Below are 23,224 nucleotides of genomic sequence, written 5' to 3' on the forward strand. Positions count from 1 at the left end.
TACGTACCATTTCTTGATACCTGGCATTTTTCTTTTTTGTTTGTTTGGGGTTTACTGCCTGCCCCACCCCCGCCCACAAATACACACATACACGCACAATCACACACTGGAATGTGAGCTCCTGGGTAGCAAAGGCCTTGTCTGTCTTGATCAGTGCTTTATCCTCTGGGCCTCATAGTGCCTGGCACAAAATAGTTGCTCAGTAAATACTGAATGAATGAATTCCACACATGATTTCATGGTGCCATAGACCTAGTCTGAAAACAGCTACTCCCAAGAAACATGACTAGTTTTGTGGTTTTGTGGATTTATAACAAACTAAGTCACCAAGATTTACTCATCACCTATTTATGTGCTAGGAGCTGGGGATGTGATAGTAAAGCAGATAGACCAATCTCTAAGCTGGAACTTAGGCTGTCGGGCAAGGCTTGGTACCAGACTTTTAGCCCAAACCCAGCAAATACTCCATCCAGACATTGCAGCATGTTGCTCAGGATTAAACTGGGGTGTGAGAGTGATCAGCTGATGATTTTCCAGGGCATACTTAACATTAGCATTTATCAATTAATAAGGCAGAAGTTTACAATGGGCAAGGCTTAGAAGTTCAAGCCCTTTATTCCTGCACTCAATTCTACTTGCACAATAAAATAAACCTGGCTGGATTATAGCAAGTTTCCCTTTGGCTCCAGAATTCACTCCAATAAAATTGAAGTGGCCCGTCTGGATTATATCCATTGTTGAAAGACACTGAAATGAACTGAGAAACATCCTGAAAGTCTCTGAGGCTGTAAAGAGACACCTCTAACTTAAACTGCTTTTCTGGCAAGAGTGATTACTGTCCTTTTGTTTTAGTGGAATTGGCCCCCGGCCCCCTCTGCAGTGGTGAAATCCCAAAGCTATGAAATCATTTCCTTCACATGTGCACAGGATGGGTCAGCAACCTGCCTTCATAGCCAGGCTTTCCAACCCAGGCCTAGGGAGCAGAACCTACATCTATCTACATTTGGAACTCTAGGTTTTGATCCTTCAATACTGATATCATTTCAGCAATGGCAGTTTTCAGCTTCACTTACCAAAAGGAACCATGTGGGCCTCTTCACCCCATACTGTCCTGGCCAAGAGTGTCTGGAGTTCCAGGATTTTGCTGCTCAGATTCTGATTGTTCTGATTGCTTACAGGTGTTGGTCTCCTTCTGAGCTGCTTTTTCAGTGGACTTATTAGCCAGGCTGCAGGAGACACCTCAGATTAGAGGGGAATAAGGAGAAAAGATGTTGCTAAGAACCTACCTGGACCGGTTGTGAAAAGCTTTCAAGTTGAGTGTGAATAGGCCCGATAGAGGATTTCTCTCTCTTACAAATGAAGAGAGGTGCAAAGTTGGAAGGAGAACTAGTTTGGGGAGCAGTTGGAGTTACAGGTAGAATACAGGAACCCTGGAAACCAAGACACAGCCAATGAACCTCAAGTGGTCTCCAGCTCTCCCTGGGAACTTAGCCTGTGCTAACCTAAGATTGTATACTCTGTGACGGCAGGAACATCGCCTGTCTTAGTCCCTACAGTACCTCCAACATTTTGACAGTCGTGGCTTACAATACATACTCAGTGAATTGCTGTTGACCAAAAGACTGTCTGATGTGGGTGCAGCTATAAAAGGGCAACACAAGAAATCCTCATGATGGAACAATTCTGGATATTGATTTCAGTGATGGTTACATGAATCTACACAGGTGATGACATTTCAGAGGGCTGCATGCAGTCCAAGTGCAGCATCTCTCAGATGGCATCAATGTCGTTTGCTGGTTGTGAGACTGAAATAGAGTTGTGAAGATGTTGACACTGAGGGAACTGGGGCAAGGGTGCACTGGCCTCCTGGATGTTTCTTTACAACTTTGTCTGAACCTAATGATTTCAAAATAAGAAGTTTACAAAACGATATTCAAGCTGAAGGAAATTGTAAAAGCCCAGAAAAAGATGCTTGATTTCAATCCAAAAGCATCCATAATCACTTTAGATATAAAGGAATTCAATGCTCTAGTGAAAAGATGTTTATCTGGGCCGAGCCCGTGGCGCACTTGGTAGAGTGCTGCGCTGGGAGCGCGGCGACTCTCCCGCCGCGGGTTCGGATCCCATATAGGAATGGCCAGTGCGCTCACTGGCTGAGTGCTGGTCACGAAAAAGACAAAAAAAAAAAAAAAAAAAAGAAAAGATGTTTATCACCTGCCTACTGTGGGCCAAGCCCTGGGATGTGTGCAGGGGATACAGCGATGAATATAACCCAGACCCTGCTCTTATGATGCTCACAGTGGTCCAGTGAGCCAAGTGCTGGGCCAAGTGCAATCAGGGAGAGCACTGCATGGACAAATTTGTGTCTGCCAGGAGTGTTGGAGTGACAAAGAATGACGCTAGAGAGCTGGAAGTGGCCAGATGATGGAAAACAAGTTGGCAGTAGAACTGATAGGACTGGGTCACCAAGTGCACGTGGGCCACAAGGAGAGGAAGGGGTCCCGACTGAATGGCAGGCTTCTCGTTTGTGATTGGCAGATAATACTACCGTGTAACATGCTATCAAGGGCTCAGAGTCCCCTGCATGGAACAAGGACAAATGAACTTTCACTGACGCTCTTACAAGTTTACAACTTACATTCATAATCTTGTGAAGTGGTCAAGGCAGCTGCTACTCTAATTTTCCAGAAAAAGCAACCAATATTCAGACAGATGAAGTGGCTTGGTCACCGACTCACGATGAATCTGATACCAAGTCTCATGGCTCCCTTTTCAGTGTGCAAGAACATTGTGTCACATTAGTGGCAATTAAAGAAGAGAGAAAACAGAGCAGCAGTAGGTGGAGGGCACAGCCCGCTCAGGTTGCTTGGTGACCCTTCAAGGTAGCTTCAAACTTTACCAGGCGGGTTTTCAGGCTGGTTGCCCCTGTCGCACTCTGCAGTTTACTGGGAGGTACTTGGAGGAAAGCAGGGAGGCGAGCACTTTCAGCACCGTACTCTCACCTGGAACTGTCAAAGTTATCCCCCTTGGTTTAGCTCTGAATCCCAAAGCAGACTTTTTCTGTCCCTTCACATACAAACGTTCTTCTTTGGAGTCCAGAAGACACAGAGAAGAGAAAGAAAAGGAAGAGGAATAAGACTTGCTCTTGTCAGACTGACTGACTATGAACAGAGGGTGAACACCACTGAAGATACAGAATGCTGGTTAATGTTCTATTTTCTGCTGAGCTTTACTCAGAGGGCCCTTTTCCTCCGCCTTGTGCTTCCTTGCCAAGGTGGACCACAAAGGCCATGTGACCCAAGGGCAGGGGGTTGGGAATTTCCAGGAGCAGGTTATACTGCTTCTCTCTTTCCTGGCTCAGTGCCACTAGCCCTGGAATTGCTGGTGACCCTTCAGCCTGATGGCCTGTAACCTTCTGCTCCCTGCCAGATAGAGTTGGGACTTGTCCCAGGCATGGAATAACTTCCTGTGATTGTCCTAGAGATGGCCTAGCCCACAGGATCTGCTTCCATGGCTTGTTAACAGAGACAGAAAAATCCTGTATCTCTGCAGTGTGGTGGGTCTTGAAATCCTGAGGAGAAATGTTCAGCAGAGATAAGTACGCCAAGAGGGCTGCATCTGAGCTCAGCCGCACTACATGACATGGACTTGACCTTCCTCATGTATTGTGAACCTAAATGCCACTGAACATCCTGACTAGTTTCTCATTATCTCTTGTGTGGCAGAATCTTAGAGGTCATTAAGACCAGTTAATCAAATTTGCAGGTGTTACAAACCTGGGAGGGTCACCAATACATTAGGTACCAGGATCAGGATGGGAACTGTTGGATTAGAACAATGGGCTAAAATCAACTCAGGAATAAACAGTTATTTTAAATTCTGATAAGCTCTGAGATAGATTAAGAGACTGAGTGCAATGGAAACACAAAGGAGGTCATCAAGTCTGCACAAAGGCTCAACAAAGCTGAGCTCGCCAGACCAAAATGGTCGAGGGGAGGCTCTTCTAAGCAGAGGGGCTTGCCAAGGCCTGAAAGCGTTAGCTATAAACAGTGGCGATCATTATACAACATCATGAAGGTACAGTATTTAATGCCGCTGAGCTTCACAATAGAAAATATAATGTATATTTTGCCATTTACCACAATAAAAAAAAATGAAAAATATTGCCCTCGCACACACCCATGGGTGTCCCCTAGGGACATCCCTCTCTGCCCAAGCTGAGTATGCAGGTATGAGACCTCCTGGGACTGTCTGTAAAGGAATCCATTAACAATCAGAAGATATCAGAACCAGACTAACAGACCTGAAGTAACACACATCCCTCAAAATATGCAATAGTAATAATAACAGCTAACACATACGTCCCAGGAATTGTTCCAAGTGCTTTAGATGGATTGAATTAAATCATTTGACTCCCACATGGACCCTACAGGAGGCACATATTCTTTTTATACCATCCTATACATATGCAGAAACTGAGGTGCAGAGAAGTTAAACAACTTGCCTAAGGGTGGGAACTAATTTGTGGCTTTGAACTCAGACCATCTACTTTGGCTGTTCTTAACCACAAGCTATGTGCAATGTTAAGAAGCTGCCATCCACTGACTAGAGCTATGTAGGTCAAAGAGCTTAGCACGCCAGAAGACTGAGGCACCGGGTAAGGAGTCAAAGAGGAACTTAGTTCCCGAGGAAGAGAGGAGTGAACTGAAACAACTGGGATTGTGGGAGAGAGTGTATTAGAGCTAAAACGTTTAGGACAGGAGAAAAATACAGCACCATTTTGTAAAAATGAGCTCATTCTAGCAAGAGGTCCCCCCATTCTTTTTCCTAAAATACATGAATTTGGAAAGCATTTGGAAAACCTGGTCTCTTGTGTTATTAGACATGCGATATCTGAGGTTTAATACTGAGGAAAATCTTTCCCAAATGTCCCAACAGTGCTTGATGCCTAGAAGGAGCTCAGTAAATTCTGTTGGATGAATTAATAAATCTCTATCTCATTCATTCCACATATAATCAAAATAAATTCTGCCTGGATTAAAGATTCACATGTAAATAAAGAAAGTTACAGAGTCACAGTTAGACAGGAAGAATAAGCTCTGCTGCTCTAGGATGACAATAGCTAATAATATTGTACTGTGTATTTCAAGATAGCCAGAAAAGAGGATTTTGAATGTTATCACTACAAAGAAATGATAAATGTTTAGGTGATAGATATGCTAAATATTCTGATTAGATCATTATACGAAATATGCATGTACCGAAACAACAAACTGTACCCCATAAACATGTACAAAGAAAAAAATAAAACAATTAACTAAAAAAAAAAAAAAAAAAACTGTGACAGTACTGAAAAAATAGAGAGGTGGGCATGTACATAATAACACTGGCAGCTAGAAAAACAGTGCCATATATGAATTCCTAAGAAGTAGAAATGTCTATGCTTGGAATGCCAGAGTGTTAACATGTGAGACTGAGGGTGGGGGGAGAAGAAAAGAGACTACAGGGTAAGGAGCGAGTCATCCCAAAAGGGGTCCCAGTACCCCAGGGTCAGTGGGAAGGCCCCAAATGGATTTTTTACAGGGTGGTTCATCAGCTGTAAATACTCCTCTAGCTGGAGGAAGTTGCCAAAGCTACCTCCATGCCTCTGGCCAGCATGGCCACCATGAATTAATAGAAGGTGCGCCGCCCAGGAGACCACAGGGCACCACTGTTTACTTAAGCTCCTGTCTCAGCAGGGAGAAGCTAAGACCCCAGACAGCGTCTGCCTGCCAACTTATTCCCAGGTATCTGGACGGGAAAAGAACGTTCTCAATTTCAACTTGACTTCATGACTTGCTGGGCTCAAAGCGCATCTGCTAGAAGGAAGGGCCCTTGACTGTTTATGGTTCCAGGCAAACCCTCTTAGCCTCTTCACTGCTGACCCAATACCCTTCCCTTCCTCCCAAAAACACATATGCAAGCAATGGCTCAAAAAATGTTTGCTGAATGAATCAACGAGCACTGGTCCAGAACACATCAACAGGCAAGTTCAGACACACGCTAACCAGTCTCCCTTTCAGCTCAGTGCACGGACACTAGCCTCAGGTGGGCCTCGGCGCACGACGTTCCCTGCTCCCAACTCTCCCCCAGTCCTTAACAAACATTGCACATCTTTCTCAGAAACCTCTTTGTAAGCTCATGCCTGATGAGCCGAGCCAAAGCAAAGCAAAACAGTACCTTGTTTAAATTTGTATCTGCCTGATGTCTAATGAGATTGGATATTATTTCTTATGTGTCATGGCCCTTTGTAGACCTTCTTCTGGAAACTGCTGTTCATGCACTTTGCCCATTTTTCAATTGTGATGCTGCTCTTTTTCTAATAATTGATAAGGATGATTCACAGAGAGGAAGGATATGAGCTCTTTGCTTGCCACCTGTGATGCAAACAATTTTCACATTTTGTCATTTGCTTTTTAAGTCTATATTGTTTTTGAAGTACTTAAAATAGTGCTCAGCATATAGGAAATGCTCACTAAATATTTGTTTAAGGACTGACTGAATGAAGTGTTTTATTTTCATGTAGGAAAAATCTTAGTCTATTTCTTTATAGTTTTTCCTCTGCTGTCATGTTTAGAAAGGTTTATCCCACCCCAAGACCACACTGAGATTCAATAACATTCTCTGCTAGAAATTATATTATTTCATTTTCTTTACATTTAATACAACACATCTGGAATTTGTTTCTCATATCTATATTAAGTGAGATCGATGTACAGTTTTATTTTTTGTACTGTAAACTCCTTACCTAACCTGGTATCAGGGTCATAGCAACATCACACAATGAATTCAAGAAGTTTGCATTTTTTTCTGTGCCTAAATAGTTTCAAGAATATGAGATTATCTGTTCTTTAAAGTTCAAAAAAGCTCAAATATAAAAACTTTCTGAGCCAGGTGTCTATCTTGGGGATAGTCACCTGACAGCAATTTTCATCTCTTTTATATTTACTTTATAATATCGATCAGGGTAACACTTTAGAGGCTAAGACTTTGAAGAGTGCGCCCTTTTCTGGCAAGGTGATATTAGAATTCTCATTTAGTGTAAAAATTTGGGTGGGGTTAAATTACTATTTAAACCTCGATTTAATTTCTAATGACACTGTCCTCGTGACTAAAGACCCCAAACCACTGGTTTCTTGTCAGCAACACTGAAAGCCACAACATAACAGACTTGCTTCTTGTGAAATAGGAACCAAGTACTGCCAGAACTGGAAGCCTCCAACAGGAAGTCATGACTCGGTGGTGATGAACTGAAATAACTACAGAAAAGGAGGCATGTGAGGGAACGAAAGATCCAACATCCCCTTTGGGGGCCTCGCTGTCATTTCCCTGCTGTTGCCTTTTAGTAAGTAACAGCAAGAGCTTTATCTTGGTGTAAAGCAAGGTAAAATCCTTATCTGCGAAGAAGGCAAATTAGCTGAACGACTTGGATAGAACATCTCTAGGAAAGGGCTTTGCTGACTACCGGGGCTACAAATAAACACAACACAGCATGATGGATGTTGTGACAGAGGGAAGTCCCACACACTTTGCAGGTCACTGGGAAGTTCGTATGAGGCTCTAGTTGGCAGGAAGACAGTACATTTTCAGGCACTGGGCACTATCCACTGGGAAGGGACCCCGACTTTGATGTCGCCCACTCCAGGCCGTGGAGAGACGCCATCGAGCAAGTCTGCCACGCCCCTGTGCTCATGGGCTGACAGCTCAGGGAGGGCGACAGACAAGCAAACAGAAGGGGTGCTCCGCAAGGGAAGGAAACCGACTTTGATCCCTGTTTCCATTGTAACACCCGCCCTTAGCTACACTACGGGGACAGCAGATCTGTAGCCACCCCAGCCAGGGCTGCCCAGCATGCTTCAGGCAAGTCCAGCCTGACCGAAGTAGGGGAGAACCGCCTGCAAGTTTGGAGGCTCTGAGACTATAAAAATATTTTCCTATATTTTCGTTTAATCTTTTATGTTTAATTATTACAGGAATATAATTGTGACATGCCAAACAGGCCACGAAAACTACAACGGAACAGATTTACGGATTTACTTACAAAAAGTCAAAAACATCTACATGGTGAGAAACCCCATGAGCAAAGCCAAAATGGTAATTATGTAGGGAGCCACACATTTAATAAACAAAACACATGAAAAACTTCTATGAAACACTAAGATAAATATAAATGATCTAATAGAGAAAGATGGACAAAAGATATGAATAAGTATACCATAGGAAAAAACAAAACAAAACAAAATAGAAATGGCCCCAAACCACGTATCTGGAAATTGCTAATTAAAAATGAGATATCTTTGCCCATAAGGTTGGCAAAAAAATTCCAAATATGTGCACAATGGATGTTAATGTCACTTTTTATAATGGCTAAAAATCAGGAAGAAACTAAATATCCATCAAAAGATTGAGTAAATTCTGGAATGTGTAGGGCAACCACACACATAACCCCTCTGCCCTGTGCCTTGGAAGTCTCAGTGCTCTCGCTTATCGGGCTTGAGTTCCATTTCCCTTATCCCATTTACAAGTCTCAGTAAAATAAAGGGTAAAGTCTATAATTCTAAAATAAAAGCCAATTTTCAAAAACAGTCAACTGGAGACTGTTCACCAGACATTTTTCCACAATGGAGCCCCTGGGACAGTTGGGGTCTCCCTAAACCTGTTCCTTCCACAGGTTTAGGCCAAAACACCCTGGAAGTCTTGACTCCTTTCTTTCTCATCCATCAGAAAATCCTGCTGGCTCTACCTTCAGAATATGCCCTCCTCCACTGTCCCCGCCCTCTGGCAGCTGTCATGGTCTCTCACCTGGTCTCCCTGCTTCTGCCCTGGGCCTACAGTCAATACAGCTACCAGAGTGATCCTGTTACAGTCTATGTCGAGTCATGTCATTTCTGTACACAGAACCCTCCAATGTCTCCCTCTCCCACTCAGAGGAAAAACCAAAGGCCTTACTTTCAGCCTACAAGGACCTACACAAGCCCCCCCAGTCCCTCCTGTCACCACTCTGACCTCATCTACTCCATCCCTCACACCTTGGGCTCCAGCCAAACTCACTGCTCTTGGAACATTCCAGGCGTGTTCCTGCTTCAGGGGCTCAACATTGTCCATTCCCTCCCCTAATTAAGGGGTGGGGTATGAAAATTCCCAGATACTTTCTGCTCTCTAAAGTGCAAGCAAAACAGTCTCTAGTAGGCCAAAAGCAATCCCTCAAACAAGAGCTCCCCCATATCCTCCTGTATCTTTCTGTAATCCTAGTACAAGTAGTACCAGTAGGAAAACTGGACATCCTTATTGACTATTTATGAAGTGCTTTACATATAACTCACTTAATCCTCCCAACAACCCTATGAGGCAGGGCATTGGTCAGCACTGACAAGAGCAGTAGGATATTGCCATTTGTAATCCTTAACAAATTCATCAATTTAAGCATTAAACATCAGTGGCTGCTAAAATCACAAAAAGACAGACAACCAGATATGATTTTCTCCTAATGGAAGTACAACAATACTACCTATGAAGGGTTCATTATATTATTGTCAGAAAATAACATATTTAAGTGCTGACTGTTATAATCTAGAGGCAGGTGAAACCATAGACTGTCGTTTTCCAATTAAAAAAAAAACAAGATGCTAGAGTTGGAGTTTTCTTTTTGCTTTTCTGTGGTGTATATTTTGGTGCTAAGAGTTGCTATTTTCCTGAAAGTTTCTTAGAAGTTTATATTGGATTCATGGTAAAGGTTTAAAAGCTCTTGACCAAGCCCAAGGGCAGGGAAGGGAGGCAAGGGATGGGCCCATTCCTGAGCAACCTCCCTGCCTTTTAGAGAACTTGCCCCAAAGCATTTGGCCTGCGAAGGGACAAGTTCACTGCCTTATTTCTCCACTCTTGCCCCCAGTTCTGAGCAAGCGGGTACTTGTGTTCTGAGAAAGGCCTGTGGAGAGGCTTTTCAGAGGGTTTCCCAGGTAAGGCTTCTAACCAGTGCACTATGTCTTCAATCCCACAAGTCCCTGCGAGCAGAACTCATCTAAAATACACGCCTCGGGCCCTGAAGATGCAGCTCTCCCTTTGGAAAGCTCTTTGCTTTTGTTCCTTCTCGGTTGGCCCGTGTCTTCTCTCTCACTGCCATGCTTCTTACTGTCCCCACTCCCCATTTTTTCCTAAATCATTAATATTGGGGATCAGCTTTACCAGAAAGAACAAGACACCCCTCTTTGGCTTCAGGCCCAAGGGGCTTTCTCCAGTTCAGCCTTTTCAGTGATGCAAGAGCTGTTGCACGGCCACCTGCCTTGTCTTGTGCTCCTCGTCAGTTCCTTGTCGGTGGCCTACTGTCAGAGTACTGGGAGGCAGGACGGTGACTGGTACCCCCTGCAAGAGCCTGTCTGCTTCATGCTCCCTCTCACTCTCGAAGTGCGGGCATCTCCCACGGTTGTCCTGAGTCCTGTTCCTTCTAACTCATCACACCCTCCTTGGGAAATCTCATTCATCTCCATGATGCCAACTAGTACGTGTACTCTAGTGACCACCAAGACTCTGCCTTGGGCCCGGGCTCCTCCTGCGAGCTCTGGATAAATTTACGCAAATGATTGCTGCACATCGCACAATTACTTCAAACTCTGGATGCCCTGGCCTGAACATACCATTCCCACTGATTTTTCCACAAACTAGGTATTTTCTCTCATGCTCACTCTCACAATGCCTGTATGACATAATTAGTGTCCAAAAAGATCTTAACAGACTGATAGGAAGGACTAATTGCAAAAAAAAAAAAAAAAAAAGACAAAATTTAACAGTAGTAATGTAAGATCTTGTTCCTGGGCTTAAACAAAACAACAATAGCACAAGAACAGACTGGAGAAAAGAGAGCTTAGCAAAGGCACAAAGGAAAGCTAAGTTCACTTGACAGGAAGCTCAATGTGAGTCAACGGTGTGGTGTGGCTGCCGGAACAAAGCTGATGGAATCTCCAGCTGCCTTCGCAGAGGCCCTGCGTCCAGATGAGCAGGGGCTGTCCTGCTCCGCTCTGCCCTGGACGGTGTAAATGTGGAGGAGTTTATTCAGCTCTCGTACCAGTTCAGAGCACATAGACAGGACAGTGAGGGAACTGAGAACCCTGTTCTATCCCAAGCAATGGCTGAATGAACTGGCAACATTTAGACTGGATATTTGCAGGACTCTGAAATAGAAAGAGAATTAGATGTGTTGTGCGTATTCTAATGAAGTAACACCAGGACCAACTTCTTTCAGTCACAGCTATCACACAATTATTTGGGCAGCACATTATGTAACTGGTTTCCTGTCATTGGAAGTGTCCAGATAACAAACGGCTGGTCAAAAACGTGGTCAGCATTGAGGTTGCTGTCATTCATTGTGGGCTAATTCCCCTTGTCAACTTCCCCACTCCTGTCAAGTTCAAAATCTTTCCGACTCCCTCTCTCACACACCTCATAATTAAGCAATCAACAAGTCCCATTGATTATTTCTCTGAAACCGTTCTCACATTTTCCCTTCTGCCGCATTGAAATTAGTGCCCTGGACTAAGTCCTCTTGCCCAGGAAAGAGAGTAGAACAAAAAGACACCTTCCAGATTCCAAGGGGCCATATGCGGTAACACCGTCATTCGTTTTGGTCACCCAGCAAGTTTTTCTATATTTGGGGAATTCTACACCTTACACATTTCTGGGAGGGAAGAGACCGAGTGCAATTATAGAAGCAAAAATGATAGATGCTGCCTTTTCCACTCTGCCTCACATCTAGGCTACAGATTCTGATCATCTTTTCTGATAGTTTAACCTCAAGAATGCTTCTGCAGATCCCACAACAATTTTTAGCTGCCTAATTAAATAATCACCTAGTTAGCTGAAATGATGTGCCCATTGAAGATAAGGTTTTGGGGTGCAGGGGAATGGGGAGTGGGAGCATAAAGAAGGGCAGGAGACGCTCCAGGATTCTAAGGCAGACATCCGTTTCAAGATGTGCTGGAGATCTTAAAGAAAAAGGATGACAAGCTCAAAGACCTTAATTCTTAGCTCAAAGCACGGTCAAAAAGCTAAACTTTCTATGACAGTGTTAAAAGAATCCCTTTCAGCTCACAGCCACAGGCCGAGATAGCCCAAGACAAGCCTCAAAGGTTAACGCTGCAAGTGGCCAAATTATTCTGCCAGGTCTCACATGTGACATTGAGAGCGTGCTTAAGAAAGCCTGGGACCCTGAAAATTTGAATGGAGGCATTTGCGGGTATTTGGATGATTCTGAGTACCCCAGACTCCCAACCCCCAAAACCTACCGGTAAGACCATCAAGGAGTCAGACTTCTAAAGAGTGAAAGTGTAGGTCACCTCGCCAGGTAAAGAACACGGACCAGATGAGGTACTGGTGAGCAAAAGGCGGGCACGAATCAATGACTGGAGTAACCATCTGTTGGTTCTGCTTTGCTATGACATTTTAGTAATTGCCTTTTTCCCTCTTTCTATTCCCTACTACTTTATCTTGGATGTATGGGTGGTAGTGAACCTTAGGTGCGCTTGTGAAAATGCTAGAGAGAAGTGGCATTACTCAGACAGTCCCACTCCCTTTGACACAAGTGGCAACGGATTTCTCACCAGCACTCGTTCTGAGTTGTGGTTTGAAGTGTTTTTTCCTGGCTGTTTAACCTCAAAGCTGGCTCTCCAGCCCTCTCACCATTTCTGTGAGCTACCCAATATCATTTTGATAAGCACCTTTTCGGCTTAAATCAGTCAGGGGCAGCTTGCTTGCAAATTAAAACTCTGACTGGTAAAACATCTATAGGAGTGTGTGGTCTGTCCAAGTTTCCCCATCTCTAAAATACAACAAAAATATAGAAGTAAGGAATGAATAAATATAAAAGGACAAATTTAAAAGTTTGCAAATTTAAAATATAGAACTAATTAATAAACGAGAAGTTGCTTCCCTACAAAAATTTAAAAATTGATAAAACAAGAAAAACAACAGGTAACCTCATCAATGTGGGAAAGGAGACAGAGCACAAAATCGCAATGACAAGGAAGATATACCTCCAGAAAGAGTAAAAATATTAAGAATCATAAGAATCTTCTTCTAAAATCATATATGGAAGAATTCAGAGCCAGGATGAAACAAATACTTTGCCAGGAAAATATAATTTACCAAACTGACTCAGAGAGAGATAGACTAAATACATCGATTTCCACAGAAGAAATAGAGAAAGTTGATAAATATCTAAACCACAAAAAAAGCACCAGTATAGCTTTAGGGGGAATTCTGCCAAAATTTTAAAGTTCTGTTAATTCCACCTCTGCTCAAAATATTCTAGAATGTGGTAAATTTGCAAAATTTTATGTGGATCAAGTATAACACTTATGCCAAAATCTGCTAAAGACTGTAAAGAAAATAAAGCCAAAGACCAGACCAATCTTGCTTATAAATACTGATGCAAAAGTCCAGTATAGACTATTAGGATGAATAATCCAACAATGCAATAAAAAATACCCTGACCAACTGGAATTTATAATGAAAATGTAAATGGTTCAGTATTAGACAATCTATTCATAGAATTCATTGCTTTACTAGATCCAATAAAATCGATCATATGATCATCTCTAGAAATACTGAAAAATCTTTTAATAAAATTCAATAAGGATGTTTGATTAAAAAACACTCAGTAATACCAGACTCCGTGGAATGTTTCATCAGCATTAAAAAATATATTCTCTCAGCCCCAAAGCCAATGTCTTTCTTAATAGGAAAATACTGACAGCATGCTTGTAAAAGTCAAGATCAAAATATGATTGCCCATTGTCAATAATACTGTTCCACGCCGAGGTGTTAACCCACACATTTGGATAAGAGGGAAAAAATGAACTAAAAAAAATGGGGGAGGGGTGAAACTAGTTCTACTTCAGCTGACATGATTGTATACCTGGGAAACCCAAAAGAATCGCTGAATAACTACTACAAACAGTAAGAGAATTCGAAGGTAAGAGGATAGAAGATTAATACGTGGAAATCACATTGGTCCCAATTTTGTGCACCCCCAGATGAATATGGTTCCACCTGCCCTCCGGGTCTTGGATGCTTCAACGGAGAGCAGTGGCTTCGCTGACAGTCGCTCCTAGCCTGGCTAGTTTGGCCTCCCTGAAGTAAAGTCTGGGCTCTGGCATAGCTTTTATCACATCTGCCATGCAGAAGCCACAGCAGCTCCTATGCCCAGACCCAATCCAAGTGAACCCTCAAAAGCTTTTTCCTTCCACCACTTCTAGATTCAGACGAGACCCATGCCACAAAATACGGGATCTGGCTTTCCCAGGGGCCACACAGAGGGACAATAAGAGACAGGAACCATAAGGAAACTGACAGATAAGTTTTACGATCCCAACAAAGCACTGGCAAATAAACTTTGGCTCAAGTTCCGTTTTCTCAGAAACCTGGGTGAAGACAGAAACAATAGTCTTATATATATGAACAACCACCAGTTTAGTACATGTGATAGAAGAAACATCCCATTTACAGTAACAACAAAACCAAAAAACACTAAGCACAAACTTAATAAGAAATGTATAAAAGCCAGTGTGAAGAAAACGTGGAAATACTCCTGTCAGACCTAAAAGTCGACTTGGACAACTGGAAAGACATATCATGTTCTTGGATGCAGATTCTCACCATCACGACCTTGGCAATTCTCCCTAGGTGAATTTACAAATCTAGCATGACATGCCCCACCTCCTGCAGTAACAGATTTCATTAAAACTTGAGCAAGCTTCTTCTAACGTTCATGTGGGAAAGTAAAAAGGCGAAAAGAGCCAGGAAAACCCTAAAAAAGAAGTACGATAAAGGGGGACTAGCCACACCAGGACCAAAATAAACTATAAAGGCCCTATCATTTAAAAGGGTGCTAAAAAAAAGTAAATAATAAATAAATTAAATAAAAATAAACAAAAGGGTGCTATTGGAACACGAATAGATGGAGAGACCAATGGCACAGAACAGAAAGCCCAGAAATTGAACCAGAAGTAAATATTTCATATATGATAAGGAAGGGTAGCACGTCAAGTCAGTGAGGTAGAGATAAGCTTTTTAATAAGTAATGCTAGGACAACTATATAGTTATCTGGAAAAAAATTAGATCCATCTCTTACGTCTGCACCAGGAAAAACTCCAAATGGATCATGGATCTATAAACAAAATGAAACCAAAAAAACCCGATAAAATAAAATCACACAAGCACTAGAGGAAAGCACAGGTAAACTTCTCTATAACTGTGGAGCAGAAAAGGCCTTCCTGACATGACTTGAACTCCAGAAGTTATAAAAGAAAATAATGACAAATTTTACTAGATACATTTTCTTTTTGCACATACACAAAAACAATATAAGCAACATCAAAATACAAATGAAAAACTGGGAAAAATTATACACAACTCCTCTCATAAAGGGTAAATACCTCCCAGAAATTGAGGCTATAAAGACCAGCAGTGGAGGAAGAGCACACAAGTCACAGGAAAATAAATAAACATATTAAAGAAATGTTCAACCCCCTCAAAAAAAAGAAAAGAATTGCGAACTAAAACCACACAGAAATACCATTTTTTTCACTAGCATATGGCAAAACCTCGAAAGTTTAGCAACACAATCTGTTGGCAAGGCTTTCTTTTACATTGCTGGTGGAAATGCAAAATTGAACTTTCTGTAATATCTACTAAATTCGTAGATTCACAGATCCAGTAATATCAGCTCTGGGAATCTATCTTACAGATATACCTGCACGAATTCAAAATGTCAAACACACAATGTTATCCACCGGGGCAGGGGCATTGGTCATAGTATCAAAAGAGCGGAAACAACCCAGGTGCCCAAGATAGGAAGCGGTTGAATGAGCTGTGGCACAGCCACACAACAGAATGTTATACAGGTGTCAAAAATGACAAAGATCTCTGGTCACTAACATGGAGAGAATCCTAGGGTAAACTTTCAAATGAACAGACTAAGGTACAGAACAATGTGTGGAGCCAGCTAGCTTTTGTATAAGAAAAGGGGGAATAAGAAGCTATTTACATATTTCTTTGTATTTATGTAAAGAAATACTGGAAGGATGAAAGAAAAACTAGTAAAAAACGGTTACTTGAGGGGTGAAGGTGAATGGGGTGGATGAAGACAGAGAGGGGTGAGATTTCTCAGTGGATATTTTAAGTACATTTAAAAATTTTTGAAACATGTGAATGTGTTACCTATTCAATAGCGATTTTAATACTGAGGCAAAAGTATAAAAATTGACAGGAAGATCAACAAAATTGCCCAAAAACAGACCCAAGGAAGGATTTAAAATTAAGGTTGCATTTAAGATTGCATTTAATAACATTTTCTAGAAACAGAAATACAAACAACTTTTATATATGAAAATATCCTCAACCTTACTCATAAAAAATTTAATTAAAACAAGATATCATTATCACCTATCAGTTTTGCAAAGATCAAAACATTTAATAATACACTGTATTTGAGGGGTCACAAGGGAACAAACCCTTCCCTACTGAGAGTGAAAACTGGCATAGCCACTTAAGACAGCAATTTGACATCTATTGACATTTTACACTCACATACACTTTGACTCAGAAATTTCACTTTTAAGAATTTTTTTACATGCATAATTGCACATGACCACAAGGACTGATGTACAGATATTCACCACAGTATCATTTATAGTAGCATGAGACTGGAAACAAGAAAAGTTCTATCATGGTACTTACACACAGTGAAACATTATGAAGCTATTAAAAATAATTAGAAAGATCTAATCCCCAAAACACATTGTTCGGAAAGAAGGTTACAAAACAGTGAGTGTGGTTTGCTACCATTTGTGCAAAAAAACCAGAGAGGTATATGAAGGTACTTCGGAAAGCTTGTGGAGAAATGGAATAGAAAGATAATACGAAGCTTTCCATGAACTTTTTGAAAACCTCTTGTATATGTTTGTATGTGTGTGGAACGTATGTGGAGGGAAAGTCACGAAAGCAGTTTCAGAAAAGAAATAGAAGGGTCTCAGCTTCTGCCTAGGATGTAAAATGTTGCAAAGAACATCCCTCCCACTCTGATGAGAAAAGCTGGACAAAACACAGAATCTTAATTTTTTTTTTTTTTTTTTTTTTTTTTTGTGACCGGCCACACCACGCTCAGCCAGTGAGCGCACCGGCTATTCCTATATAGGATCCGATCCTCCTGCGGCAGGGGCGTCACTGCACTCCCAGCGAGGCACTCTCCCGAGTGCACCACGGGGTCGGCCCAATTTTTTTGAGGCCATCAGAGACCTAAGGTCACAATGCACTGAAGTGATTTGGCTCCCAAAGAAGGGGCGAGCCTCTCCCAGGGTAGACGGGACTCGTGGAAGAGAGCCCCCCTTGGTGGTAATCATAAGTATGGAGACTTCCAGTTGCCGTGGGAGCCCACGACCCAGAAAACAAGCTACTTGCACAGCCAACCCAGGTCCCTGGCCTTGCTCTTCAGCATAACAAGAAACAGACTCCTGTGATGAAAATGGCTATTTCTCAATGGGATTCTTATTTAAGCTGAAGAAATTCACCGTTCAATCTAGAACAGAATTTCTTACTCAGCACTACTTACATTTTGGACCAAAATCTTTGAGGTGGGGGATGTCTTGGGCATTGTATGACATTCAGCAGCATTGCTGGCCTCTACCTGCTAAATGCCAATGGCACTTCCCCACGAGTTGTAACAACAAAAATGTCTCCAGACATTGCCAATGTCCCCTGAGGGTAGGCTGACATACTTATACTAAATTGACTTATACTTGTACTAAAAGTTATGTGTTTTTATTATCTGAAATACAAATTTAACTGGGTGTCTTGTATTTTTATTTTTGTTTTTTGCTAAATATGGCAACCCTACCCAGGGACAAAATTCTCCCCCCATTGCGAACCATTGATCTAGAACCTCAAATACAAATAAATATGAGCAGACAACCAAGAATCATCAAGTGTTTGAAGAAAACAAAATCAAGTTCCTTGAATATGGCAAATATAGTCCTCCTGCCTCAGGACCTTTGCACTTGCTGTTCCCTCTGTCTAAAAACCTGTTTCCCTAAATATCTGTATGGATGGGAGGAAGCCAAGATATACTAGATAAGCCAGGGAAAATTCTCACGGGACGGTGGGATATCCAGAAAATCATCAAGCTGATATGAAAAGGAAACAGTTCTTAGAAACTGAGAACACGACTATTCAATCAATTGGCAAAAGAGCAAAATCTTTAAAACTGAAGAATAAATTACTGAGCCAAATGCTTGATCTGAGAAAGTTTCTCAAAACATTGAGCAAAAGGGCACAATGATAGTAAGTATGAGAGAAAAGCTGAGACATATCTGAAGAGTTGATCCAGACTATGCCAGTTGTTTACCTATTAATTCTCAGCCCCAGGACTACCCCCCCATGTGCGCCTCTGATGCTGGGGCTGGAACTCTACTAACCACATTTCTCAGACTCCCTTGCTGGCTGCCACCACCATATGCTAGGTAATACAACAAGTCTCAACACATGTAAAAGGATTCAGATACCATCTCACCCCAGTTAGGATGGCTAATATCCAAAAGACTGAGAATGATAAATGCTGACGTGGTTGCAGAGAAAAAGGAACTCTCGTACGTTGTTGGTGGGACTGCAAAATGGTGCAGCCTCTATGGAAAATGGTATGGAGGTTCCTCAAACAGTTACAGATAGATCTACCATATGACCCAGCTATCCCACTGCTGGGAATATACCCAGAGGAATGGAAATCATCAAGTCGAAGGTATACCTGTTCCCCAATGTTCACTGCATCTGTCTTTACAATAGCCAAGAGTTGGAACCAGCCCAAATGTCCATCATCAGATGAGTGGATACAGAAAATGTGGTACATCTACACAATGGAATACTACTCAGCTATAAAAACGAATGAAATACTGCCATTTGCAATGACATGGATGGACCTAGAGAGAATTATATTTAGTGAATTGAGTCAGGCACAGAAAGAGAAATATCATGTGTTCTCACTTATTTGTGGGAGCTAAAAATAAATAAATAAATACATAAATAAACTGGCGGGGGAGGGAAGAAGACACAACAACTACAATTCCTTGAAGTTGATATGACAAGCGAACAGAAAGGACACTGTTGGGAGGGAGGGGGGAGAGGGAGGGGGAGAGGGAGGGGGGAGGGAGGTTTCGGTGATGGGCAACAATAATCAACCACATTGTATATCGACAAAATAAAATAAAATAAAATAAAAAAACTACACACACAAAAAAGGATTCAGATCATACAAAGTATGTTGTCTGACCCCAGTGAAATAAATTACAAGTAAAAAAACAGAAAGACTTCTGGAAAATCCCCAAATAAATCCCCAAATATTTGGAAATTAAACAACACACTTTAAGAAAAACCCATATGTCACAGAGGAAATCACAAGAGAAATTTTAAAATATCTTGAAGTGAGTAAAAATGAAAACACAACAAATCAGAATTTGTGGAAGGCCACTAAAGCAGTGCCAAGGGGGAAATTCATAGCACTAAAAGTGCAATGAAAAAAAGGGTCTTCAATAGGGCCGAGCCCGTGGCGCACTTGGTAGAGTGCTGCGCTAGCAGCACAGCGACGCTCCCGCCGCGGGTTCGGATCCTATATAGGACTGACCGGTGCACTCACTGGCTGAGTGCCGGTCACGAAAAAACGCCAAAAAAAAAAAAAAAAAAAAAAAAAGGGTCTTCAAAAGGTTCACGGAGAGATTCACATTATGCTTCAATTCCATTTTTCTATGGATGTTTTGAAGTGTCCTGTATTAGAAAACAAGAGAGGTCTCCAGCCAATGGCCTCAGCTTCCACCTTCAGTGAATCTCAGGAAGCACACTGGCTACTGTGTGGTCAGACACAAAAGACATAGACATAGTCTGTGATTCCAGTTATACAGAATTTCTGGAAAAGGCAAATCTATAGAGACAGACAGCAGATCGGTTGCTGCCTGCGACTAGAGATTGGTGAGTGACAGCAAGTGGGCCAAGGGAATTTTTTGTGGAGATAGAAAAGGTCTAAAACTGGACTGTAGTGATGGTTGCACAACTGTATAAATTACTCAAAATCATAAAACTGTACACATACAATGAGTGAAATTATATACATATATATAATATATATATATATATAAAGTACCTTGATAAAGTTGTCTTTAAAAAATGACTGGAATGTGTGGGAATGGGTTCTAGGGATGTGAGGGCAAGGAAGACAGAATATAATATTGGTTGGAGCTAAATGTATTGACATGGGTGCAGTGACCAGAGTTAAGATGCAATGTGTTAGCTCAAGCACTGAGTGTTCTTCTAACAGTTTGCCTGGCTGAAGTATAACTAAACATAGCCTGACTAAATGGTGGCTACATTCAATGAGGTTGAGATGCCAGAATTTCCTTGTCATTATGTAAAAGGAGAAACATAAAGGAATAGGGAGATAGAAATGATGTAGTGAGTTTCCCGTGCATGACCCCTTTATTCCACTATATCTCCTGAAAGAGTAACTTAAGGGGGCCAGGTAATAAATGAAGTTTTGATCTAATTGTATCTCAGAGTGGGCCCAGTGGCTCTATGCTCATTTCCCCAGTTGTTGAATTCCCTGGGGGAATTGCAGCGATTAACCGCCATCGAGGATTTGAAAGATGTAGGGTGGTGATTCCTGTCACGTCCCCATTTGACATGTTTGTTCCACCTGTGCAGAAGGTGGATGGATCGTGAAGAATGTATTATCATAAACTTAATCTAGTGATGGTGCCAATTACAGCTGTTCTTCTAGACATGATCATCGCTCCACTGGATCAAATAAACACAGCCCTGGCACCTGGTATGCAGCTATAGATCTGGCAAATGATTTTTATCTTTATGTCAACCTGCAAAGCTCAGCAAAAATGGTTCACTTTCACCTGGCAGGGACAATGTACATCTTTATAATCTTGCCTCAGGGCTGTGAAAAGTCTACTGCTGTCTGCCTTAATCTAGTCTGCAGAGACAGTGATTACTTAGACAACTAACAGGCCATCACACTGATAACCACCATGTTAATGATATCACGCTAATTAGACCTGTTGAGCACAAAGTCCAGAGTAGCATAGCTCAGTAAGACAACGCGTGCCAGAAAGTGTGAAATTAACTCTACAAACACCAGCGGCCTGACTCCTAATTGAAGTTTCTAGGGGCCCAATGATACAAAGTGGAGGAGGAGTTGCTGCACTTTTCATTAGTTAGACAAGGACATTAAGGCTGCTATTACAAATATATCCTATATGTTCAAGAAGTCAAGGATGAGCATATTAAGGAGACATGAAAGATGAGAAAGACACAAACTGAAAAAAATCTAAGGTCTCAGATAAAAAATACATCGGATGGAACTGCAGATTATATGCTGCAAAAGAAAAGGGCAGTGAACTTGAAAGACCAAGCAATACACCATCCACAATGATAATCAGGGACAAAAAAGTACTGGAAAAAAAAAATAGAACACAGCACCAGTGACCTGTGGAACAATTTCAAGCAGCCTATTAGAGGTGTAATTGGAGTCTCCAGGTTAAAGCAGAGAGATGAGGGGGAGGGAATAAATATTTTAAATACAACTATAATCAAGAAATGACTATAGACCCACAGATCCAAGAAGCTTAATGAACCCCCAAGTATAAGAAATGTGCAGAAAGGGACACTAAATCACTGTAGTGGATTGAATTGTGTCCCCCCCAAACTCCCTGAAGCCTGAATTGTGTCCCCCAAGTTTTATGTATTAGAAACTTAGCCCCCACTGGGACTGTTAAGAGGGTGGGAAATCCTATTACGGTGATTGAAAGGTGGAGCCTTGAAGAGGTGATTGGATTGTAGGACCCTGCAGTAGTGAATGGATTAAAAATGGTGGTCAGGGGTGTGGTTCTGAGGGCTTTAAAAGAAGAGGAGAGTCTGTCTGTCTCTGCTCCACCATTTCACAATGTGATGCTCTGTGTCACTGAAGTCACCACCAAGACCCTCACCGGATGTGTTCCCTGGACTTTGGACTTCCAAGCCTCAGAAACTGTAAGCAATAAATTTCATTTTCTTACAAAGTACCCAGTTCCGTGTATTTTGTTATAAACAACAGAAATGAACTAATACAGACACATCATAATTAAGTTACTTAAAACCAGTGGCACCAGCAGCTGGAGAAAAAAGACACGTTTTGTGCAGAGACGAAGGACCAATGCGCATAAGGAAACAGTGAAGTGATATCTTTAAAATATTCAAAAGGAAAACAATGAAGCAAAAATTCTTCATCCAGAGAAAATATCATTTGAAAATTAAGCTAAAATAAAGATTTTTTTCCAGACATACGAAAGCTAAAAGAATTCATCACCAGCATACCTACAAAACAGAAGGAAAACGATTCCAGGTGGAGAAAGGGATGTACAGAAAGAAATGAAGAGTACCAGGTAAGATAAATATGTGGGTAAATATCAAATACATTTTTCCTATTTAAAAAATCAATTTAAAAAATAATTGACTGTTCAAAGCAAAAAATAGCAGTGCAGTGAGGGGTTTATAACATGTGCAGAAGAAAATGTATGACAGCAGTAACACAAAGTCTGGGAGAGGGCGAGTGGAAATACACTCTTGTAAGCTTCTCATACTGTACATGAAGTGACATAATATTACTTTAAGGTAGACTGTGATTAGTATAATAAAACCCTAAAACAACCATTATAATAAATAACAAACATACAGGGGCACAATCAACAAAGATAAAATGGAATCACAGAAAATAATTAATCCAAAGCAGAGCAGAAAAGAGAAAAAAAGTAAACAAAGAATAAATGAGACATAATGTGTTGTTGATCACATTAGGGGGAAGGGGAGGGGAGGTTAGTGAGAAATTGGCAAAGGGCCACAAAAAAATGATTACATGGTGTAATGTTGAATATACTAATTATCCTGATTTGAGCATTACATATTGTAGAAAGGTACTGATATGCAGTGCTGTACCCCACAGATTTGTATGATTATGTTTCAATAAAAATTAATGAATTAATGAAAAAAATAATAATCACATTAAATGTGAATGGTCTAAAGAAAAAGAAAAGATTGTCACATTGGATAAAAAAGCAAGACCAACTAGAGCTATCTACGAGACAACCACTTTAAATGTAAACACCGAAAAAA

General features: G+C 41.4%; 1 protein-coding gene across 3 annotated transcripts in view; it reads right to left on the reverse strand.

The window, feature by feature from the left end:
* The window catches only part of GAB3 (GRB2 associated binding protein 3), an 88,282-nt gene that overhangs the window by 59,058 nt on the left and 6,000 nt on the right, over window positions 1-23,224 (reverse strand). The window lies entirely within an intron of this gene.

Source organism: Cynocephalus volans, chromosome X (assembly GCF_027409185.1).
Source record: "Cynocephalus volans isolate mCynVol1 chromosome X, mCynVol1.pri, whole genome shotgun sequence".
NCBI classification, from domain to species: domain Eukaryota; kingdom Metazoa; phylum Chordata; class Mammalia; order Dermoptera; family Cynocephalidae; genus Cynocephalus; species Cynocephalus volans.